This window comes from Mustela nigripes, chromosome 6, assembly GCF_022355385.1.
Source record: "Mustela nigripes isolate SB6536 chromosome 6, MUSNIG.SB6536, whole genome shotgun sequence".
Classification (NCBI taxonomy): domain Eukaryota; kingdom Metazoa; phylum Chordata; class Mammalia; order Carnivora; family Mustelidae; genus Mustela; species Mustela nigripes.
Window position 1 is genome coordinate 129,096,873 of NC_081562.1, and position 23,003 is coordinate 129,119,875.

A 23,003-nucleotide genomic window follows, 5' to 3' on the forward strand; every position below is an offset into this window, starting at 1 on the left:
AGAAATGCAAATTCTTACACTCCACACCAGACCCCAAGAATTAGAATCTCAGGGATGGAACTCAGGAATCTGTTTTAACAAAACCCTCCAGGTGATTTTTATGGATTCTGAAATTTGAGAAGACCTGCATGAACCCTCTCAAGTCCAGTATCTTGAGTGTAGATATGAAATATAATATTAAATTCAAAGAATTGCAACATGACCTCCTCTGACATTTTAACTCTATTTTATGATCTAATCTGATCCACAGTTTTTACAAATCAAGCCATCCATCCTTCTGTATACAGCTAGAGTTCTTAATTCACCTTGTGCTATTGATGGAGACTGAATATAGGAAAGAAAAAAGAGTGTGTAAGGTAGATGCCGAGCTCAAGCTCAGATCTGTTAAATGGGAGAGCTCCAGGGTGCTTAGTTAGGAATCCTTTGGCTCAGTTGGCAGTAGGGGACCCTAAGCTGGGATGCAGTCAGTTCTGGGGGGACAGATCTGGGAACCGTCAACTTCAACACTAGTTGAAGCTGTGATTGCAGACACAATCATCTGTGGGGAAACTGGAGAGCAAGATGAGAAAAAAAGATGAAAGACAACTGAGAAGGGAACATCAATATTTGGGAGGTGAGCCAAGAGGGAGAAGATTGTGAATGTCTGAGAAGAATTGATAACAGAGGCAGGAGAAAGACAAGAGAGTGCTTAGAACTCAAGAGTTTCAATGAAGGGTTGAATTGCAGTGTCAAAAACCAGGGAAAGGTGGGGTTATGGACATTGGGGAGGGTATGTGTTATGGCGAGTGCTGTGAAGTGTGTAAACCTGGTGATTCACATACCTGTACCCTGGGGGATAAAAATATATTATATGTTTATAAAAAATTTAAAAAATTATTAAAAAAAAAGAAAGAAAAAAAATCAGGGAAAGATCAAGTGGGATGAGAACGGAAAATAACAATTTAGAGGTCACCGTTGGTAAGTTTTGACAGAAAGTGAGAGTAGAAAACCTTGTGAGAGGCTGAGAAGTTAGCGATCCATGAGGCTGTGGAGACAGGTCTCCAGCAGTGCCTCAGGGACTTCAGTGTTGAAGGGAAAAAGGTGGACAGAATGTTAGCTTGAGAAGGAGTAGGATGAAGAGAAAACTTTCTCTCTCTCTCTCTCTCTTTTTAATGAAGGAAACTCTAAAATGTTTGTAGGATGAAGAGAAGACAGAGGAGAGGGATAAGTTAAAGTGATAAAAAACCAACTTTATTTGATAAGGTGAAATTTTTTGAGACTTATGACATTTATAGCTTTTCTTTCTTTTTCTTTTCTTTTTTCTTTCTTTCTTTTTTTTTTTTTTTTTTTAGTGCTAGTCCCATAAGAAATGTTTGCTAGATATGTTTCCAAATGAATGAAATAATTATTGAGATACAGTGTATCCCAGAGTCAAGAAGGACAGCATTCCATTGAGAAAGGTTCAAGTTCCCTTCCAGATGTACTGATCTCTCTGCCTTGCCCACCACTGCACTCTTACTACCCCAGGTCCAGGAAGCTCTCACCAACCCCAAAACGCGTCATACCCTCACTATCTCTTTACGCAGTGACTCAGTGATTTTGTATCAGGTTTTACTTCTGCCTGAAGTGTCCTTTTACCTACTCATTCTTCGAGAGTCCTCTCTAGTATCAGCCTCACCGTGAAGCCTCTTTTCCGTCAGCTGGAATTCACTGCTCTCTCCTAAGGGCCATTAAAGACCTGTGTTCTTAGGTCTTGTGGACACTTCACAAATTCTCTGCCGATGCCCTGTACGCCTGTCTGAATTTCCCTCATTAGACTGGAAACAGGCTTTGTACCTGCCCATAACCCACTTCTCAGATAGTGCTTGGCAAATAATAGGTGTTAGGGACTGATGACCAAATGATGAGCAAAATAAAATTGAATATTGGCTTTCCAAAACTGTTTTTTTAAAAAATTTTTAAAGATTGATTTATTTGTTTTAGAGAGAGAGAAAGAGAACAAGCAGGAAGGGCAGAGGGAGAGAGAGAGAGACTCTCAAGTAGACTCTACACTGAATGTAGAATCAACACAGTGCTGAATCTCATGACCCAAGAGCATGACCTGAGCCAAAATCAAGAGTCATTTGCTTAACTGAAAGCAGCACTCAGACCCCCACCCCCAAAACTGTATGTTTTTAAAAAGAAGCTCAGTAAAAATCAGCCTGTTGGTTCATCTTAGGAATTACAGAGGCACTTTTGAAGACATTGAAACATCAAAGCCCAGGGCAATCAGAATGATGGTCACTTTGTCAAAGTTATAAAAGGTTTTCATCAGACCTGCCTAACATGAGCATACAGATAGAGAAAAACTACCATCCTACCACTCTCAGAAATAGAAATGTGTGACTTAGTACACAGAAAGAACAATTGGAATTTTTATAAATGTATTTACTAATCAAAAGACCCTTGAAGGGTGCTGGGTCTCTCCTCGGTTCTAGAGAATGGCTTTAGTCACTCATGGGAAGTCCATTATTCTTCCCAGTGGTTGGTTTATGAGAAGTCAGGCAACAGAAATCTGGTCAATGAGGCATGAGGGAAGTGTCTGGGAGCCCTCATGAAGAGTCTTTCTAATTCTTTTTCTTTTTTCTTAGTATAGAATGCTTCATAAATTTGCAGGTCATGGGCTTAAGGCCCATGCTTCTCTGTTTCATTCCAGTTTTAGTATATGTGCTGCTGAAGCAGAAACTAGTTTTCTCATTCCTAACAGGGATCCAAGAAAGGGGCATTTTTTTTTTAATATTCTTTGAACATGAGTTAAGATGTGATGCCTGGAGCTATTGTAGCCATATTGTGACGAGGAGGTGATAAGCCCAAGGAGAAAAGCCAATGCAGTGAGGATGCAGAAGACAAAGGTGGAAAGATCAGGGTCCCTGGTGGTTGTGTTGAGCCACTGAATTAACCAACCCTCCAAGGGCCCTTACCTCTAGACTTTTTTTTTTTTAACTTCTTTTTATATATGAAACAACAATAGAGATCTTACCGTTATATAAGCCAGTTGAATTTTACCCTCAACAACCTTTAGCTGGCTGCATTCTGAGAGATGCAGCTGAGCTCTAGATTTAAGGACCAGCTTTTCTAGCATTACTGGTTACTTTAACTTCATACCTAACTGTGACTTTTTGGGATCCTGTTAAAACATGATGTAAATCTGTTACCAGGTTTTAAAAATGACAAATAAGCAATCATATAAAGTGCAGACTTATTCAGACAATATAGTTTTTTTTTTTCTTTTTCTTTTTTAAACATATATTTTTATCCCCAGGGGTACAGGTCTGTGAATCACCAGGTTTACACACTTCACAGCACTCACCAAAGCACATACCATACAGTATAGTTTTATCTAAAAACAAACAAACAAAAAACAAACCAAGCTTGCTTGAATGTTTGACTCATTAATATTACCTCTGCAAAATACCCACCAGCTTTTACAGTGCTCAGATTCCAGACTCTACCTACTACCATGATTGATGAAAGAGGATTTCCTAGCATTCTTGCTTTGTGCAGAATGTGAGTTGAAGACATTTCCACATCAACTTTTGTTTTGAAATATGTTCCAGGATGAATGTGGTGAGTTTCTTGGGTTATCCTGTTTGCATAGATTTAAGATCGATTTTAGCATCTAATAATGCAGGCTGACTTATGACTGTGAGAATAATGGCAGTGAGAATAATTATTTTGATTTTAGTAAACATTTATTGAAAATTTAAAACATTCAAGGAACTCCAGGGAAGCAGTATAACATAATGATGTGGAATAAGGGCTTTGCTCTCAAGCAGATGTGCACTGTGGCCTTAAAAGGTCTTGGGCAACACATGAAAAAGTGCTCCATATCACTCGGCATCAGGGAAATACAAATCAAAACCACAATGAGATATCACCTCACACCAGTCAGAATGGCTAAAATAAACAAGTCAGGAAATGACAGATGCTGGCGAGGATGCGGAGAAAGGGGAACCCTCCTACACTGTTGGTGGGAATGCAAGCTGGTGCAACCTCTCTGGAAAACAGCATGGAGGTTCCTCAAAATGTTGAAAATAGAACTGCCCTATGACCCAGCAATTGCACTACTGGGTATTTACCCTAAAGATACAAACGTAGTGATCCGAAGGGGCACATGCACCCAAATGTTTATAGCAGCAATGTCCACAATAGCCAAACTATGGAAAGAACCTAGATGTCCATCAACAGATGAATGGATCAAGAAGATGTGGTATATATACACAATGGAATACTATGCAGCCATCAAAAGAAATGAAATCTTGCCATTTGCGACAACATGGATGGAACTAGAGCGTATCATGCTTAGCGAAATAAGTCAAACGGAGAAAGACAACTATCATATGATCTCCCTGATATGAGGAAGTGGTGATGCAACATGGGGGCTTAAGTGGGTAGGAGAAGAATCAATGAAACAAGATGGGATTGGGAGGGAGACAAACCATAAGTGACTCTTAATCTCACAAAACAAACTGAGGGTTGCTGGGGGGAGGGGGTTTCGGGGAAGGGGGGTGGGCTTATGGACACTGGGGAGAGTATGTGCTTTGGTGAGTGCTGTGAAGTGTGTAAACCTGGTGATTCACAGACCTGTACCCCTGGGGATAAAAATATATGTTTATAAAAAAAAAAGGTCTTGGGCATTTTCTTGGAAGGGAAGCCAAAATAGGAGTACATGTTCCCATGCTGATTCCATGGGTCGATATTGGAATCCTTAGAAAGGTGGGTAGCTGGGGTCTCTTTCCCTTTTGCTTGGAGTTTCTATGTGGAGGACAGTGTTAGTGAAAATCTCCTTGCCTCATACCCTATTTCTCTCTAGGTGAGTTTATCTGACATTGGGAAATGAACTCAGCCATGGTTGACTCAACCCCTTCCGCTTCTGTTCTGTTTGGGGATCTGCCCCCCCACCACCCTGAGTTTAATGGGAGACATGGCAGACCAGCAGGACCCATCACAGTGGGTAAGTCTATACAATTCAGCCTGGCTTTTATTAGTCATCAAGCTGACATCTTAATGTCCATGTATCTGAACTCCTGGGTCACTCCTCAGGGAGGATCTGAACTCCTAGACACAGGGAGCTGCATTCCAGAGGCTCTGTGAGACACCATTTGGCCATGCTGCTTTGTTGCACACTGTACAATATGGTAGAAAAAGGAGCATAAATCTTTCCTGTGTATATAACCCTTTGTTTCAGCCTCTTTTAGCCTAAAGTTCTCATGAAGATAGACTCCTAGGAGCCCTGCTTTTCTGTTTATTAGGTGGGCTCAGAAAAACAGAACAGCCACTGTTTAAGGCAACCTCTCTAAAAGCCTACCAGATAGGGAAGTTCTCAAGACTGAAATGAGTGACAAGTCAAAGTCCGTCTTTGACTTCTCCTCCTAGATTATTGTTAGTATGACCCCACTTTGATCTATACAGTAGTGAGGATAGAGGAAAAACAGATTGTAGTAAAAATTGTCATGCTGAGGTTTTGGTATCATAATTTGGTGTATGAATTCAATTTGGGAACATCATTATGAGGTTTTGTGCTTAGATTTGAATATAACTTTGATTTTCTTCTTCTTACAGTAGTTCACCTTAAAGCACGGTGCTAGATTGTCTCATAGACAAAATTGTTTGGATTCTGGGCCTTGAGAATTGTTTTTACTTACCCTGTTCCTGGGGTTTAGGCTGCCATGCATTTTTTTTTTTAAGATTTTATTTATTTGACAGACAGAGATCACAAGTAGGCAGAGAGGCAGGCATAGAGAGAGGGAAGCAGGCTCCCTGCTGAGCAGAGAGCCTGATGTGGGGCTCAATCCCAGGACCCTGAGATCATGACCTGAGCCAAAGGCAGAGGCTTAACCCACTGAACCACCCAGGCGCCCCTGCCATGCCTTTTGTATAGGAAGCTTGACTTCTCGGCTGACACAAGGATATGTGCCGTCCTCTCCACCAACAGAGGTCATACCTGCCATCTTGTGCCACCATCAGCTAGGAGAGAGGAGGGTTATAAGCTAAGACCTAAGAGGCTTACAGTCTAGAGGAGGGAGAAGAGCACAAACCAACAGAGCCAGTAAAATGTTCCAGGGGTGGGTGGGGTACAAACTAGGAGTCCTGTAGGGTAAAGAGGTGTCTCAGAAAAGACAGTCTATGGTTCAGGCATAAATGATTAATAGTACCCCTGTTCACTCTCAAAACTGTCTGTATTCGGATCACAAATTGTATGGCAACCCTCATCTAAGAAAGGGTGATCTATTCTTCCTAAAACTTGGGGGGAAAAACCCCATCAGTAGCATCTTAGGGGTGAAGCTGAGGGTCAGGTAACAATTTGTAAGTTTCCTGTGGTCTGAGCCTGTGATTACCTTCTGTGCCAGGCATTGATATGTGTGTGTGTGTGTGTGTGTGTGTGTGTGTGTGCATACACATGTGCAGACGTGCACGCAGGGGTTAGAAAGAGAGTGTGAAAACTGAATGAATAAGCAAATTGAATGAATGAGTGCCATTCAAGCTAACTAAATTACTAAAATAACTAAAATTGTTAAATAACAAAAGTAATTTTCCCTTTTTAGAAACTATTCGGAATCGGCAGCAGATTTGTCTGGCAGTTTCAGGTAACCTAAGAGGGGAAAAAAAAAGTGATTTTACAAATAACCTTGAAAGGCAATTGGTCTTTAAAACAAGCCCTTGGGTCTTCCCTGTCCTCATTCATTACAGGATAATGACATGAGGATTCATTTGATGAAAACCTCAAAGAAGCTTCTGGGGGGAAAAATCAGTCGTAAAGTCAAAATCGTGGTTTTCTTCTTTCTTTTTTTTTTTTTTTTTTTTTTTTTTTAGATTTTATATATTCATTTGACAGAGAGAGAGTGAGAGCACAAACAAGGGGAGGGGCGCGGGCAGAAGGAGAAAGAGAAGTAGACTCCCCACTGAGCAAGGAGCCTGATGCCTTGCTTGATCCTAGAACCTTGGGATCATAACCTGAGCTGAAGCTTAACAACTGACCATGACCTTAAGCAGATGCTTAACAACTGAGCCACCCAGGTCTTCTGACCCCAGTACAGAGAGAATCTGAGGAAGGAAGTGCTAGACTTCTTTGAAAATCATAGAGGGCTAGGAGATGAGGTTTAGGAGGAAAAGAAGCAGTATGTTTTAGCTTCCTGTGAGTTGATCACTAGAGGAAAAAATAAAAAAATCCACATGCACAAGGGGCGCCTGGGTGGCTCAGTAGGTTAAGTGTCTGCCTTTGGTTCAGGTCATGATCCCCCAAGTCCTGGGATGGAGACCTGTGTTGGCTTCCCTGCTCAGGGGGTGGGGAGCCTGCTACTCTCTCTGCCTGCTCTCCCCTGCTTGGACTCTCTCTCTTTGTCAAATAAATAATTTTTTTTGGAAGATTTTATTTATTTCTTTGACAGAGAGAGACAGCAAGAGGGAACACAAGCAGGGAGAATGGGGGAGGGAGAAGCAGGCTTCTGGTTGAGCAAGGAGCCTGATGCTGGGGGGGTGGCGGTGGTGGGGGGCCTTGATCCCAGGACCCCAGGATCATGACCTGAGCTGAAGGCAGACACTTAACGACCTCATGACCCACCCAGGCACCTCAATAAGTAAAATCTTTTAAAAAAATCCAAACGCTTTAGTTTTAAGTTAGTAATGACGACAGTGACTCGATTTAGGCCTTTTTCTCTCTGAGCCTTTAGGGAATCTTCACTGAAAGAGACTGGAAATAGGGATGCTGTCCTCTGTCTTGAAGCATCTACTAAGAGTCTTTGACCTTCTTGCCCAGGACAGGCCGTGGGCCCACATGTGCAGGTGGTTTGTTTATTTTGAGTGGTTTTAGCAGCCCCTGAGGACCACCACTAAAAGTCTTTCAAAGAATTCCTTCATCAGAGAAGAATTTCACTTTATACAGAGACAGTTGAGCGACCGGAAATACAAACAGCTTGTACAAGGGCTAGTATTTTAGTTCCGATGCTCTCAAATGATTATAAAATGAACCCCCCCCCCCCCCCGCTTTAAAGTGAATGAGTTTTAATTAGTTTAAAGTAGGAGAACACAAAGGTACTAAAAAATCTAAGGGGTGGGGAGTTGAGGAAAGGTTGTAGCCATTTTACTAAGCGAAAGTAGCTCTAGTTGTTGTTTTTCCAAAGTGTTGCCTCTGGCTATTCTGGAAAAGATAATGTGGCAACTGAAGACAATCCTTCATGTCATTATGTTTTACTGAGCAAAAATATTTCTAACTAGAGTATTAATGGGATACTAAAGCATTGCGTCTTAAACTTTAATGAGGGAGCAGAGTATGTGTGTGTTGCTTGCACTGCTACATTCGATGTTTTTCATGTTTCTTTATTTGCTCTGCGGGGCTTCCATCCTACTCACCTTATGCTACTACGAACACACAAGATACATACTCTCTGTTTCTTTCAAGTGCATAACTCTCTTTGTCAAAAAGACATAAATGATTCTGAGTTCTGTACGAAAGGGCAGCATAGATTTGGGAAAAAAGTAGAAAATCAAAAACAATTAAAACCCGAATTGAAAAGATGTCTAGTTTTATTAAGATGTGTATTTCATTTTTTTTAGAAAGAAAATATAACTAATAAATTAGAAGTACATTTTTCTCTAGGGAAGCAGTTGAAAATTCTAAAAATTTATTTCTGCAGTTAATTCCCTATCCCAAATTATTGTTACACACTTGGCTATGGAGGCTTTTCATTTCGATCAACGAGGATTTACTTTTCTTTAGAGAATAGCTAACACACTTCACTGCCCCAGTAACCTTCCCATGACATTCTCCCACACAAAATATTGTAGATTTTAAAAAAGCTTCAACTGATTGAAGCCTATCTGTAGCTCATTCAGAATTGAAAATGGAAAGATTAATGTGTTCCTTATTCATGAAACAGGGGAAAAGGCAAAACCAGAAATTTGTGTGACTACCGAAGGTCCCTTTTCTTATCAGCAATTCCATTTCTATATATAGAACAGGAATAATTTCCTCATATATGGTTTTTAAAACAATCCACTATAAACATAAGTATCATATTTTTCTCCATTGGTACTGCTAAGCCTGGATAAAGATGGTGAGGATGACTTCTAGTTTGCCTATGAACAGAATACGCAAGCTAGTATAGGGAATGTACCTGAAGGGCACCCAGAAATGTGTTAGGCTGACTTGCTTACCCAGGTGGGAGTGCCTACAGCTGGGGCAGAGCCTGGCTCACTGCTTACCAAACTCATTTCTTCTTCTGTTGAAAATAAGAACCAGGCTATTTAAATTTAAGTTACTTGCAACTAAATAAAATTTACAAATCCATTCCTTAGTTGTCTTAGCCAGATTTCAAGTGCTCCATAGCTATAGGAGACAGATGTCTACCATCCTGCATAGTGCAGAAACAGAATATTTGTATCATTACTGGGCAATCCTGAGCTAGATTCCATTTCTGTCTCCTTTCATGTTCTTGAGTTCTAGTCTAAGAAATGTGAGAAGTGACGTGTACCTGGCCTTCAAAACTCCTAATCAATTACTCTCTTTCCCCCTAATGGCAAATTTGGAGTCATGTGTTGCAAACAGAAGAATCACAATTAGTAAAAGACTTAGTGAGTGACAGAGGCCAGTAAGACATCACAGGTGAACTTGACTCAGCATTCCACAAACATCGGATGTCTTTCCACCCATTATTTCAGATGACTCGTAAGCAGGTGTCATCAAGTTGCCAGAATCATGGGGTCAGAGGCACAGTGGAAAAAAAAAAAAATCAGGAATATTACCTTTAGGAAGAAATTCAGGAATGCTTCTACTCAAAAAGAGGTGAAAAAATCTAGTAAATTTTTAGAAAGATGTATTGAAAAGGAATGAGAAGTCTGGGCTAGAAGTTGAGTTTGAAACACCCCTGACATCTCTAACTTGCACCAACTCTGTTGGGGTCTGCTCCCAAATCCCAATTTCAGCTATGGCACAGGTGGATAAAGGACCAGGGAGATCCTCCCAGAGGGCAGGCCAGAGCCACAGAAAGCATTGGATGAATGAGTTCCTTTCAGAAAATAGGGGTGGGAGTCAAGTCAAGAAACTTCTACTGCTACCACAGGGCCAGCTCACACTGGCTGGCTGGCAGGATTCCCTCTTCGCTCTATGCCAGAGACTGCTCCCAGTTTTGCCCTTTACAAATGAGAGTGTTTTGTCACTGCCCTCCTGGCCTAAAGGCACTACTTTGGTACTGCGTGTTGACTTGTGCTGGGGAGCAGGGGGAAGTAGAGGCAGATAGCTTGCCATTTTGGACATAGGTCACCAGATGACAGATAGTCACTTCCAGACCTGATTCAAAGAACTGCGCGTTACCCCAAATCCTGGACTTGAAGCTGGACTGACTAATTGGATAGGATTTGAATAGTCTCCCTTCAAAATTCTGGCTCCATGTAGTCCAGTGTCCTCATTTTTATCAATGGGGAGAACAGGGTGCTTAGAGGATGGTTTTTAAGACCACACGCTGGACTCAAAAATAGAGCCCAGGTTCTTGGACATAGAGTCCACTTCTGTGTGTTGACTTGTTCTAAACTTACCACCAAGAAAGTCCATTATATATGTATGGTATTGGCACTAAAGAAAGTAACTTACAAAATAATGTAATATTTTCTAAAGGCAATTATTTAAAATAATAAAATATTTCTGGACATCTAGGTAGCTCAGTGGGTTAATCATCTGACTCTGGATTTCAGCTCAGGTCATAATCTCAGTGTTCTGAGATTGAGCCCTGCACTGGGCTCTACGCTGGTCATGGAACCTGCTTAACATTCTCTCTCTCCCTCTCTCACTGTCCCTCCCCACCAAATAAAATAAATATAAAATAAAATAAAATAATAAAATATCTCCCCATTAAGATAAATTAATTTCAAGTTGATATTTTAAGCATATGTAGAATATTTCGTATCACTACAAATTATAATCACTGACCATTTTAAAACCACGTAGATGTGATTTAAGGAATTTTTAATATCTGCATTCTATACTCTCATGATAAATTCTTCAGATGGTCCTCTTCCAAGAGATATCTCCTATCATGTAACCAAATCATCTTAATAGTTGTGTTCTATGTTTATTTCTCTTCGACAACTTTCTTCGTATACAGTTAGGATCTACAGTTGGAGATCCTGTAGGTAAATTCATCAGACTCTACTGCTATTCTGTTCTTAGATATAGAAGATAAGAAATTACTGTATCAACTGACATTTGAGACAAAGATTCTTAGAGTTGGAAGTCAGTTAGGAGTCATGTAGTCCATCATCCCACTACTTTACCAATAAAGAAGTTGGACAGGCTCCAATACTGCCCACTACATACATAAGCAGGGATCAATAAATGTTTGCTGAAAAGTATGACTAAAGCTGCTTTTCACGCTACATCATCTACCCCGTTAATGAAAATGTGCCAAGAATCTGACTCCTAGACTGACACTCTTTTCCCTATATTATGACTATCCCTTTTATGTATTCGGTCCATTAACCATAACAATTATATTGAACAAATTTTTACTTGGAAAACTCAGTCCGTTACTGCTGCTGGCCATATCTCACTTTCGATAATCCCTCTCACAGATTGTTCTAGCCCCTAGAATGTATAATTGCCATTTTGAACATTCTCTTCTTTTACTGGAGTCTCCTCTATTTTGTTGTGTTTAGGAACAAATATTAGTACTGCTTCATAGTGTAGAAAATCAGGATTGGATTTGTTACCCTCTTAACCAAGTTTTGTATATTTTACCCCATTCTTTCATCCTTGTCAGTGTTTTCATCTCTACCCTATCCACCATGGATGATCTGAATCCAGGACAGAAAAGTCAAGATCCATGAACCCTGAGAACCTGCCCTGAGAAATCGGTTCTTGTTTGTTTTTCTAGTGGATGGATTCTTCTTGGTATATAGCTCCCAGTTTATATTAGTAGTTTTTGTCATGATAATACCTTATGATAATTTTTATGTGTTATCCTTTGAAAGGCAATGTCCTAATTTATTATTATGACATCTTAAGTTTCTCCCTCTGGAAGAAAATGAATCTTCTTTATGTTTTATAATTTTGTGTGTGTTTCTCACTAGCCCTTACTTCATATTGTCTTTCTTTATTAGAGTATGTATTGTTCTTTCATCCAAACTCAATTCATTTTGTTTTATTCTCTGCATTCTAGATTGTTAGTTATATAATCATGGAATTCTGAAGCAAAGAGGGACCTTACAGAGTTTTCAGAATATTAACCTCTCTACCAGCAAAGATTCTTTTTATTATTTTCCTTTCTCCTTTTGGTTCCATATTTTGAAAGATTTTTGTCTAAAAACAACCCATTTGTTTTTAGTAATCTTTAAATTGTTTTTCCATCTTTTGCTACCAATGACATTTATATTGCTACTCAGAACTTCTCATCAGCACAAGACAAGCAGTGTCACTGCATCAAAGTGATAAAATTCTTGCCAATAGGGCAAAAAAGAGGAAACCAACCAAACAATAAAACTTAATGTTTCCATAAGCCCCCACAGCGTTATCTTAAGTGAGTACAGGATTTCCACCAGGCTATTTGAAATCTTGAAAATAGCTCACAGAATACTTCTTTAGATAACCCTTCAAAATCAGGAAATTTTAGGCTGTGATTTACAGGTTTAATCCAATCCCTTTGTTTCACAAGTACGCAAACCGAGACAAAAATCACACTTCTAGTAGGGGATGGGCCATATCCCAGTTCTATTTTGATTCTAAATTCATATTTCTTTTCATTATTACACACTCACTGTCTTCAAGGAGGTTTTGAGTAAGGTGTCACCGTATTCATACCATTGCAGTTAAGTCCCTGAAATTCAATGTTATGTATGGAAATTCTGCAAACCCTAGGACAGCAGATGTCAGAGTATCGATGTGTCAAGAGAGGACCAACTCAGAACCCAGAATTCTTGGTTAGGGAATCTCAAAGCACTAGATGACTTTTAGACTCTCTAGAAATATCTTTAAAAAGTGTGACTAAGTCTAGGTCTGTAACTTAGACTGATTTCAACACTCTCTGAATCAGCCCACTTCCGTATAATATACTGTAATACAATACAATACAATACAATACAATACAATACAATATCCTGAAGTCTGATATTGTAGGCCCCAGGGTCTTTACATTGGGCTTTTATCCATTTGTTTTAATAAATTCTTATAAAGATATCTGTTACCATCCTGACATACTCATTCATTTAATCCTCTCAACAACCTCATGAGGCAAGAATGATTATTATTTCTACTGTCAGATGGGGAAACTGAGTCCAAGAGTAGTTAAGAGCCTTGTTGGAATTCACACAGCTACCTAGTAGCAGAGTTAGTAACGAACCCAGGCAGTCTGGCCAGAGTTCATACTCTTTACCAGCATACCACAGTGCCTCACTTCTGGCAGACTAACTACTCTGTGGTTGAGAGAGCGAGGACAAAAGGGAGACAGACCCGAGACCTGGCTTCATCTTTGAGTTCAGGCCTTGGGGATGACAGGTGACAGTCTGGGCAATTTCACTTGTGCTTCCTGCTACTTGTTGCTTGAGGCCAATACAATGAAAATGTTACACAAAGGGCGATTCTAGGAATTCACCAAAGATCTGACACCATTGGATCACATGGGCACATCAGCACAGTACATATCTGATGATTACTGTGTTATTCCACTGTGATGGGTTGAGGGAGTTGTACATACATTAATCATGGACAAGAAGCGCCACTGCCCCTCCCTTCTCCATCACCTTCCCCAGCAAGGTGTAATTATGGTTCACTCATTTAATTCTTGCTTGTCAATCACTATTCATGGGAACCCCTTTTAAAGTGTTGCCTCATCACTTTTCCTCTTCAAACTTAAAATTATTGTCATATTTTAATATGACAATAGTTTTCCTCTAACAACAAGTAATAACAGAGAAGTGACATTAGCATCCAAATCACTCCAGCACCAGAGTATGCCATCACTAAATGACGAAACACAGAATTCATCTTCCATGAACTAGCAGGACTGCTATGCTTTTGGTAAAATTATCCATGATTAAAACGAGGAGAGTCCAAACTGGAATAACCTGCTAAGGATGGAAGTGTTGACCTCACTTTGGATTTTATTATTTGCAGAGAATTTTTATTTGCTTCTGCTTTCCCCAGGCGCCTGTACGTTATAGGAAAGCAAAATATATTATTGATGCTTTGGTCAAGAAAGAAATGTATCCCTCTAAGAGTGTTCCTTTAAGTTAGAGTTTGTAACTTCTCCCTTCAGCAGTTCCCAGGGGCTGTAGATACATTTGCTCGAGATTCTTCCAGCTGCCCAATTTTTAATAAAACAACTGGTGGACAATTATTTCATTTACCCCCCACTGCTCTATGACATCGATTCCTGTGGCTTCCAGGCTCAAGTGCACCAAATCGGTGGAGATTATGGCAGTGCATAATGTGGTCACCAGGAAGTACATTGTTCGTTCTGTAAAGCGTATTGGGGATGACAGCTTCTTTTTGTGAGGATGTCTGTTTAGCCACAGAACTAGTCAGGATAAAGGAGAGGCTAGTTCCCTTGGGCCCGTGTTTCAAGGAAGAAGATAAAGAAATAATTGGAAAAGAGGATGTGGAAATGTTCTGTTCTTCCTCTGCTGTATGTCCTTTAGGATCTGCTTGTTTGTAAATATCAATTACCTTCTAAAATATTACATAAGCGATTTCATACAGCTGTCAGTTAATCTATTTAAATACCCAATACAATTCACCTTAAATTGAATAACAGTTGAGGGACCTATAAGCAAAATACTCTCCATTTTTTCCTGTTTGAGATCATCATAATTCCATCCCATGTTCAGCCAATTCATAGGTTAAATTATATCCCTGTAAATTCCAAAAGGGCCCAGATGAACCCATTTGGTCATTATCATCCTGCACTATCTACCAAGAAGCTCATATACGTCTCAAGTGGGAAACATGCACCAACAATATGAAATGAGCGACTATTAACTACCTGAATAAGGTTCTTCACTTAGGCAATTTGAAGATTTTTGCATAATAAATGAATAATAATTATTATAATCAGGTTTTGTTTCTTTGAATAATAGCTTACCAGATTAATTAGTAAAAATTTACTCCAGCCTGCAAACTGTAGAAAATTGTGCACAAATTATGCAAGTCTCTGAACATTTTCATCCATTTTATCATATACACAATTACTTAAAATTGCCTTAATCTTTGTTCTTTATTATATTGGGAGATATTTAACTCCTGAAGCTATTTCCCTGGTTATAAAATCCAAGTCCTTCTAATTAAAAGGCAAAATAATTGTATTTTTCTTTGATAGTATAATTTTGTTTTGATGAATGAACACTTCAGTCATTATCTGGGCCAAGGTTAGTGTAAGAAAAAATACCACAGGAAATTATTCTTTCTGGAACTCTGCTCACCAAGGCTCATTGGCAGCTTCCTCTGCTCTTTCTGATATGTCACTTTGGGTCTAAATGGAAAATAGGAAATCAAGAGAAGAGAGGAAAGTTGCCAGATTCCGTAATGATGATGATGACAACAGTAGGGCCTCGTTCTTATGGTTTAACTAGGGGAATGAATTTATAATCCACATTGCCCCATTATGGGCTAGAAACACATTTAGGTGGCTGTGGATATTGCTACAGGGTCAAGAAATAATGAGGAGAATAGTTTCAAATTCTGCATGTATCAAAATCATTAGGGGAACAGTTTGAGTTGGGAGAGTTTTGGTTCATTTTAAGAGGCCTATCCCATAGTCACTTGAGCAATAAGGAGTACTGTGGTGTCTAATGGTCTCCAAGGCACAGTGGGCCTCTAGCATCTGGAATGGAAAGATCTCTGTGCATTTCTCTGCTCCTCTGCAAGCTCTTTCCTCTTTTTTCATGTGGCACTCTCTACTTCTTAGATCACACGACATCCCTTACCCCCATTCTGCAGACTTTCCTACATCTCTTCCAATCTTTCCTGTGAACACCTGGTGAGGTTCATGGAGGAAAAAGCTTTCAGGAGAATGTGGACTTCTCTCTATTTGTGGCCTCCTGCCCTGGGGGACTCCCCCTTGGTCAATGTGCACAGCCAGCTTCTGCTCACTTGTCCATCACCCCACCTGAACTCTACTCCCTGTTTCTTGTCCGTTACATCTAATGTACATTGGAAATAAAGCTATGTTGATCTGGAAGGAGAACCATTCTTAAGGATCCTGGGTCAGGGTCACCCAGAAAATTTGCTTTGTGAATAAGCAATGGAAATATATCATCTGATCAGATGAGGGCTATTTTACTCTTTCAGAGCTCTCTGGTACGAAATGTTGTGATGTAGGTAGAAGAATGCAATGTTTGCTTTTTGTGTTAGGCTACGAATCACAGTCTTCTGATGGGAGATGAGTTCACAGAAGTAATAATTCACAAACCTTGGCAGTGCAATTACCATCTTTCTTTTTTTAACACTACTTCCTTGAGCATAAAGAAAAATTTAAGAGAAGTGTTCTGGTCAATGACCATTTTCTCTGGTAGTAGATGTAAGGATAAATTTATCCTTGGCCATCGTTATTGTTCCTGATTTTACAGCAACAGATTTTCAAAATAAGTATGCAAGGTGTGTATAAATCATGAAGCAGAGAAGTTCATTTTGTTAGTGTAATTTAAAGAGGTCCTATCATCATTTTTATTGTGTGTAAAATTCTGTTATTGGTTGGGTGACCGTACCTCTAAGCTTCTCTGGGACAGTTCCAGTTTACGCCTATTGTCTTACGACAATAAAGAATAGCTCCTCAACCATTCACTCTCAAAAGTGTTCCAGTTTGAATGATGAATTATGTGATTGTTGGAGCTACAGACGAAGCTCCAGCTGTAACTGTAACTCACCAGTGGACTCGTCCTAATTTTTAATTACAGCCCATTCATCTCTCCTGGCCTATGCCTCTCATACTTGAGAATCTGTATAACCTTTAATTAGACAAGTCTTTTTCCAATAAAAGAATTAGAAGTGACTCTAATTAACTGAAGGAAGGGATTTATTTTTCTGGCATAAATGATCTTTACCACTGGTATGCTGGGAATGGGAAATCACTCAGCTCAACCAGACTTGAAAAGGGGATCTCCAATTTGGTTATTAGCACGTTGGGTATTCCCTAATAGGTGAGAACCCAGAACTGTTTAGGTCCATTGTATCCTTCCGGCTAGTAATTTAGGGTATACATCAAGGAGCACTCAAAGAAAGACAGACAGTATGATGTATTATCAGTGGGCCGGGAGTAAACGATCTCTCTGAAGATTTCAAAGTAATGGGTGAAGAGCTATTTTCAGCAATCTTTTGAACCATTTGTCTGGGAGGGACAATATAAGAAGACTCTTTGAAGCTCTCTTTCAGTCTTATAATTATATGTCACGTACTTTCAATGTGGATCAATGTTGAAAAAGTCTCTCTGACAGTGATTGATGGTTTTCTCCTCAGAGACCTCCCGGACAGAAAAATATGGAACTTTCCTCAGAACTTCTTGTGCTTTAGCACCTCGCCAAAAGATCTTCCTTTGTGTCAACCAGAATCTCTCTGTCTTTAGGTCAGTTTTATGATTTACATCTGACAGTAGTAATCAAAAATCTTTCATTGCCTTCCTAATTGAGATCTTTTATATTTGAAGTCAATTACTGTTTATGCTGTAGCCTTCTCTTTTCAAGACTAAACTATAAAATCCCTTTATTTTCTTCTATCATTTTTCCTGGTAAGACCAGATGTCCCTGGGACTCTCTTTTCTCTTGAGGAGTCACTGCTTATGCTGGACACAATATTAGAATTACTAATTAAAGATGTTTCCCAAGTGTTTTAGTTCATTGAAGGTGCTCAATGCCTACAATTCATTTTCGAATGAATGGATGCTAAGACTTCATAACTGTCTATCTTAAGGTAAAACACTATATGATTAGGTATTATAATTCACATCTTAGTAAAATCTTGACTTCCTCTTTCAGTGACTACAGTGTTGGCTCATAGTTAGCTCATGGTTAAATTCGGCCACATAAAACTTCTTCCATTTATTCTTCCTTCCTGAGTTTAAAGTTTGCCAATTTCAAGAAAAATATAAGCTTATTCTAACATCATCACTCTAATGAGTAAATTATATTTCAGTGCGCTAAATGTAATTAACCTGTGTGATAAGTTTAATAGCCTCAATTTATATCATTGCTCTCACGTATTCAGTCTACAAATGACTCAAAAGAGAAGCAAATATCTGTTGAGTGAATAAGTGGATGAAAGAAATATCTAATAATATTTGGAGTTGTTCCATGGAGAGAAATTATAAATGGGATATGGAGCCAATTAAAAATGGCTTTCTCCAGATTCCACATCAGTCTCGAAGAGCAGCCATACTCTGTAGACTTTTCAGAAAGGTAGAGAGGAGGGGTGGAGGAAGGAAAAAAGGGTGACAGCTACTATTTATTTCATGCCTGCTGTCTCTGTAAGCCTCCGAATTCTCACAATGCCTCCCTTAGGTAAGCATTACTGCTCTCATTTTACAGGTGAGCCAACAGAGGCTTCAGAAGTGAATTAGACCCCCAAGCAAGTAGGACTCTGTTTGAAGCTGAAGCTCTCTGGCTCTGCCTTGCCAAGAGAGCCCACCACAGTTGTTATAAAAGCAGATGCACTTGGCTTCATCATGACTTGGACAGTCTTGAACTATGGACAAAAGCCCCAGGGGCCAATAATGCACTGACATAACAAAGACTTGAAGGATTCTCTGGACTTAGTTAAGGAAGGAAGAGCAGGAATCAAGGTAGAAAGAGTTTTTTTGTCTTGACACGTAGACATTGCTCTAATTCCCACACAAATGGAAGCCAGCAATGGTACATGAAACCCAAATAATGCATCATCATGGTGCATGAATAATATGGGTTTCATTAGGCACTTTTTGATATAATAATTGAAGATAGATTTTTTTCCTAGTATAACAGGAAGTGTTAATACTCCAACTAAGATGGTAAAGGCAGCTTATAAACAAGTGACTCAGAAAAAGTTTCCCATACAGTTCCACCTGTCAGTTTTTTCTCTGGGTCCCATGTGTAGGGGGAAGAATTCATCAGTCTGACTTGATAGAGTAACCTTGAGTCTAAATTCATATATTTTCATCTCTATTTGTTAACTGTGTGTTCTGTGAATTGGGATAAAGATGGGAAAGTTTTAGCTGGTTTCCTGCTGAGCAGCAAAAAGTGTGGGGAAGTAAAAAAACATAACAGAAAAAGAATTTATCAGCTAAATAGATGATGATCATTATGTCAGTAGAACTTGGAAAAGCGGCTCACCAAATACAGCATGCCCTGAGTTGAGAAAAGCGATAGAAGGCAAAAATCCTTTTGGACAGATGATCATTGTCCTTCAAGAACTTAAATAAAAATAAGACAGCAGTTCAGATCAGCCCATAAATAAGTGCTAAAGAGAGGAAGAAGGTTGAAAATGCAAGAGGATGGATGCAGAAGTAGACTAGCTCACAGGGAGATGAAATCTCCCCAGGGAGATGAAATCCTCCCTCTCACCACAGGGAGGGACACTTGGGCTACACCTTACTTGTGTGCCAAGGACACAATCTAGCCTGTAAGCTTGTTTGCTTTGGCTCATCTAGCTTTGAAACATTTTTAATTTAGCTGTAAATATTGGAAGATTTTACAGCACATTTCCAGAGTTCTGGCTTCTCTTAAAAATTTGTAAGACCTGCACACTCTGGGTCTTCATTTTCTCATGAGCTGAAGCTGTGGCATTTGAGTTTGTCACCTTGGCATGGAAACAAGGGAGAAGTAGGCAGAATGATAGGCAGAAAGGCAATTAGCCAGGGGCCTTCAGACTAATCTAAGACAGAGGGTTTCCACGGAGAAAACTTTGAAAAGACAAGTTGGAACCAAACGGAGGGCATGTGGAAGGTCAGGATAAGCAATTTGGATTTTATCTGAGAGGATTTTATCTGAGAGGTTCTTCCAAAGAATATTTTTATTTTGTGAATTGTACTGAGATATTCTGAGATTACATCAATGTTAGACTTTCAAATTGTTAAAAATTGAATTAACAAGTAGAGATCACCCCCCCCCTCAGTTTTTTGTTTTTGTTTTTGTTTTGCAATTTTTCCATCCAAAATATTTCCTTTAAACATTTGGCACCCACTGCTACTGCTCGACTAGCAAAAGTTTGTCAATGTCAACATATGAAAAGATAGCAAAGGATTATTTACCCCAAATGCTGAATTAGCTCATTGGGTTTAGTTTAGTGGCTTTATATTTCTTGAGAACTTGTCCTCATAGTTTATATTTTGTGTTACATAGTCACACAGACTGCTACAGACATTTACGTAAGTTTGATGATTTCATGGTTTTTGGTAAAGAGTATGTTATTTCACTGGGGGAGAGGGAGGGACTTAAGATTTTGAGTCCATACCAGATGCCAAGTGCTGTGCTAAATACTTAACCCATAATATCATATTTTATGCTCTCAATAAATGCTCCAGATTAGGGGGCAGTGGCTCAGAGAGGACATATGTCCTGCCCAAAGGGACGTAGCTACTAAATGGAGTGGCAGAATTTAACCCCACATCCATGTGGGGCGTCCTTATTGTTTTCATTTATGACATTCCTGGAACAGTGTGATCCCAGATACTCTTCCAGTTTAATAAGTTTGAGCATCATGACTGCAGGCAATTGGGAGTCATTGACTATTCTGTTCTTTTTTTTTTTTTTTTTTTTAGATTTTTATTATTTATTTGACAGAGATCACAAGTAGGCAGAGAGGCAGGCAGAGAGAGAGGGGGAAGCAGGCTCCCCGCTGAGCAGGGAGCCCGATGCGGGTCTCGATCCCAGGACCCTGAGATCACAACCTGAGTTGAAGGCGAAGGCTTAACCCATTGAGCCACCCAGGCGCCCCTATTCTGTTCTTTTTTATTAGAGTTTTCAATAAGCCAGTGTCCTGTATTTTAAAAAGGTGGCTTTGGTATTGCAGTGGAGGATTTTAATATAGGAGAGCAGCTGAAGCAAGTGTACTGACACTGTGAGGCTAAATGGCGTCCACGGGCCATGTAATGCGCTTAAGACTTCTGTCACTATCTAGGGCTGATATTTGCTTAAGCATGAATAAACACATAAGGAAAACTGAGGAACACTTTGATATATTCCACGTACAACTAATCCAAAGTTAGTAACTCAGTATGAAATTGGAATAAAAACATTTTGTTGCATCTTTTAGCACCCCTCCCCATAAATTGATGCCTAGGGGTTCTGTCTATTTCCCGATACCTCTGAACAGACAGGCCAGTTAGGAGGTGATTATGATATATTACTACTATGGGATAATGATCTGGCCCAGGACCCTAGCAGTGATTTGAAAATATAAGTAAAAGGATGGGAGTGAGTTAAGCTGAAGAATGACCCCTCAAGTGTATCCAGATTCTAGTCTTTGGAACCCTGTGAATGTTACATTATATGACACAAGAGACTTTACAGATGTGATTAAGTTGAGGGTCTTGAGATGAATGGGAGCCTCCTGGATTGTAGGGAGGCCTGATGGAATCACAGTGGTCCTGATATGAGGGAGACAGGAAAGGTCAGAGGAGAAGGTAACACGACAATGGAAACAGAGATCGGAATATGGAGGAAAGGACTACAAACAAGAAATACAGATAGCCACAAGAAGCCAGAAAAAGACACGAAAATGGAGTCTCCCCACAGAGTCTCCAGGAAGAATCAGCTCTATTGACACCTTTGTGTTAGCCCAAGGGAAACCAATTTCAGATTTCTGAACTATCAGAATTGTCAGGGAATAAATTTGTGTTGCTTTAGGCCACTAAATCAATGGTAATCTGTTACAGCAGCAACAGGAAACTAATACAGGCAGTGAGATTTTTCAATGAAGAAAAGCGAAGAGGAAGAAAAAGCTTTGTGAATGATCGTCTGTGAGTGGTGAAGAGATGGTCAAGGATTATTTCAATTATTTCAACACATCAGCTCCAAGGAGCACATCCTACAACCCAGAAATCTTACTCCAGGGGTGCAGCCATGGAGGGATATGTGGGGGAAGGGAGCATTCAAAGTTCCTGGTCTTGTTCTTTGTCTTAAGCTGTGTGGCATGCACATGAATATTGGTTTTATTGTTATATATATAGACAGCTTTTAAAATCAAGTTTGGATGATGGAGAGAATGTTGTTACCAGTAAGAGAAACATGGAACTTTCTCTGGGGGAAATTGGGAGACATCTATCTAATAGCTAGAGACACATGTATTCACCAAATATGTAATACTTAGTAAACTCATTTATAGTGGAGACTAGATCAGCCATAAGAGTTTTGTGTAGATGACACTAAGAGATAGGGGTTTTATGTACTTACTATGTGCCACACACTGAGCTACATGCCTGACTGGCATTTTCTCATGACCTAGAAAAATATCTTGGCAGAGGACCCAAAAAAGCCACCACAAGCCAGGGCCCAGGAGGGGCCCACTTGGGTTCAAAGCTCTGCTCTTCCACATGCTAGGGCTGGGACCTCAGGCAGGTTACCTACGAATGTCTTTTGGTCTCTATTTCCTCATCTAAGAAATTGGAATGGTAACAAGAGTAGTTCTAATTATAGTAACTACTCTATGGAGTTATTACAGTGATTGAGTTAACTCACACAAAGTCCTTTTAATAGTGTTCAACACATTATAAAAATAAATAAATAATATTATTAACACTATATTTAACAGTTAGAAAACCTACGACTTAGACAATTGAATGGTCCAGTTGACTGAGAGTGCGTCTGAGTATGCACAGGCTCATGGGATGGGCAGAGAGGAGCAAAGGAAGAGGGGGAAAGAGAATCATAAGCAGGCTCCATGCCCAGCTTGAAATCAGACTCCAGCCTTGATCTCATGATCCTGGGATCATGACCAAAGCTGAAATCAAGAGTTGAATGCTTAACTGACTGAGCTACCCATGTGCCCCCTTCTAAGGGACAGGAAAGAAATATGAGTTTATGCTACTCTGGCTTCTCCT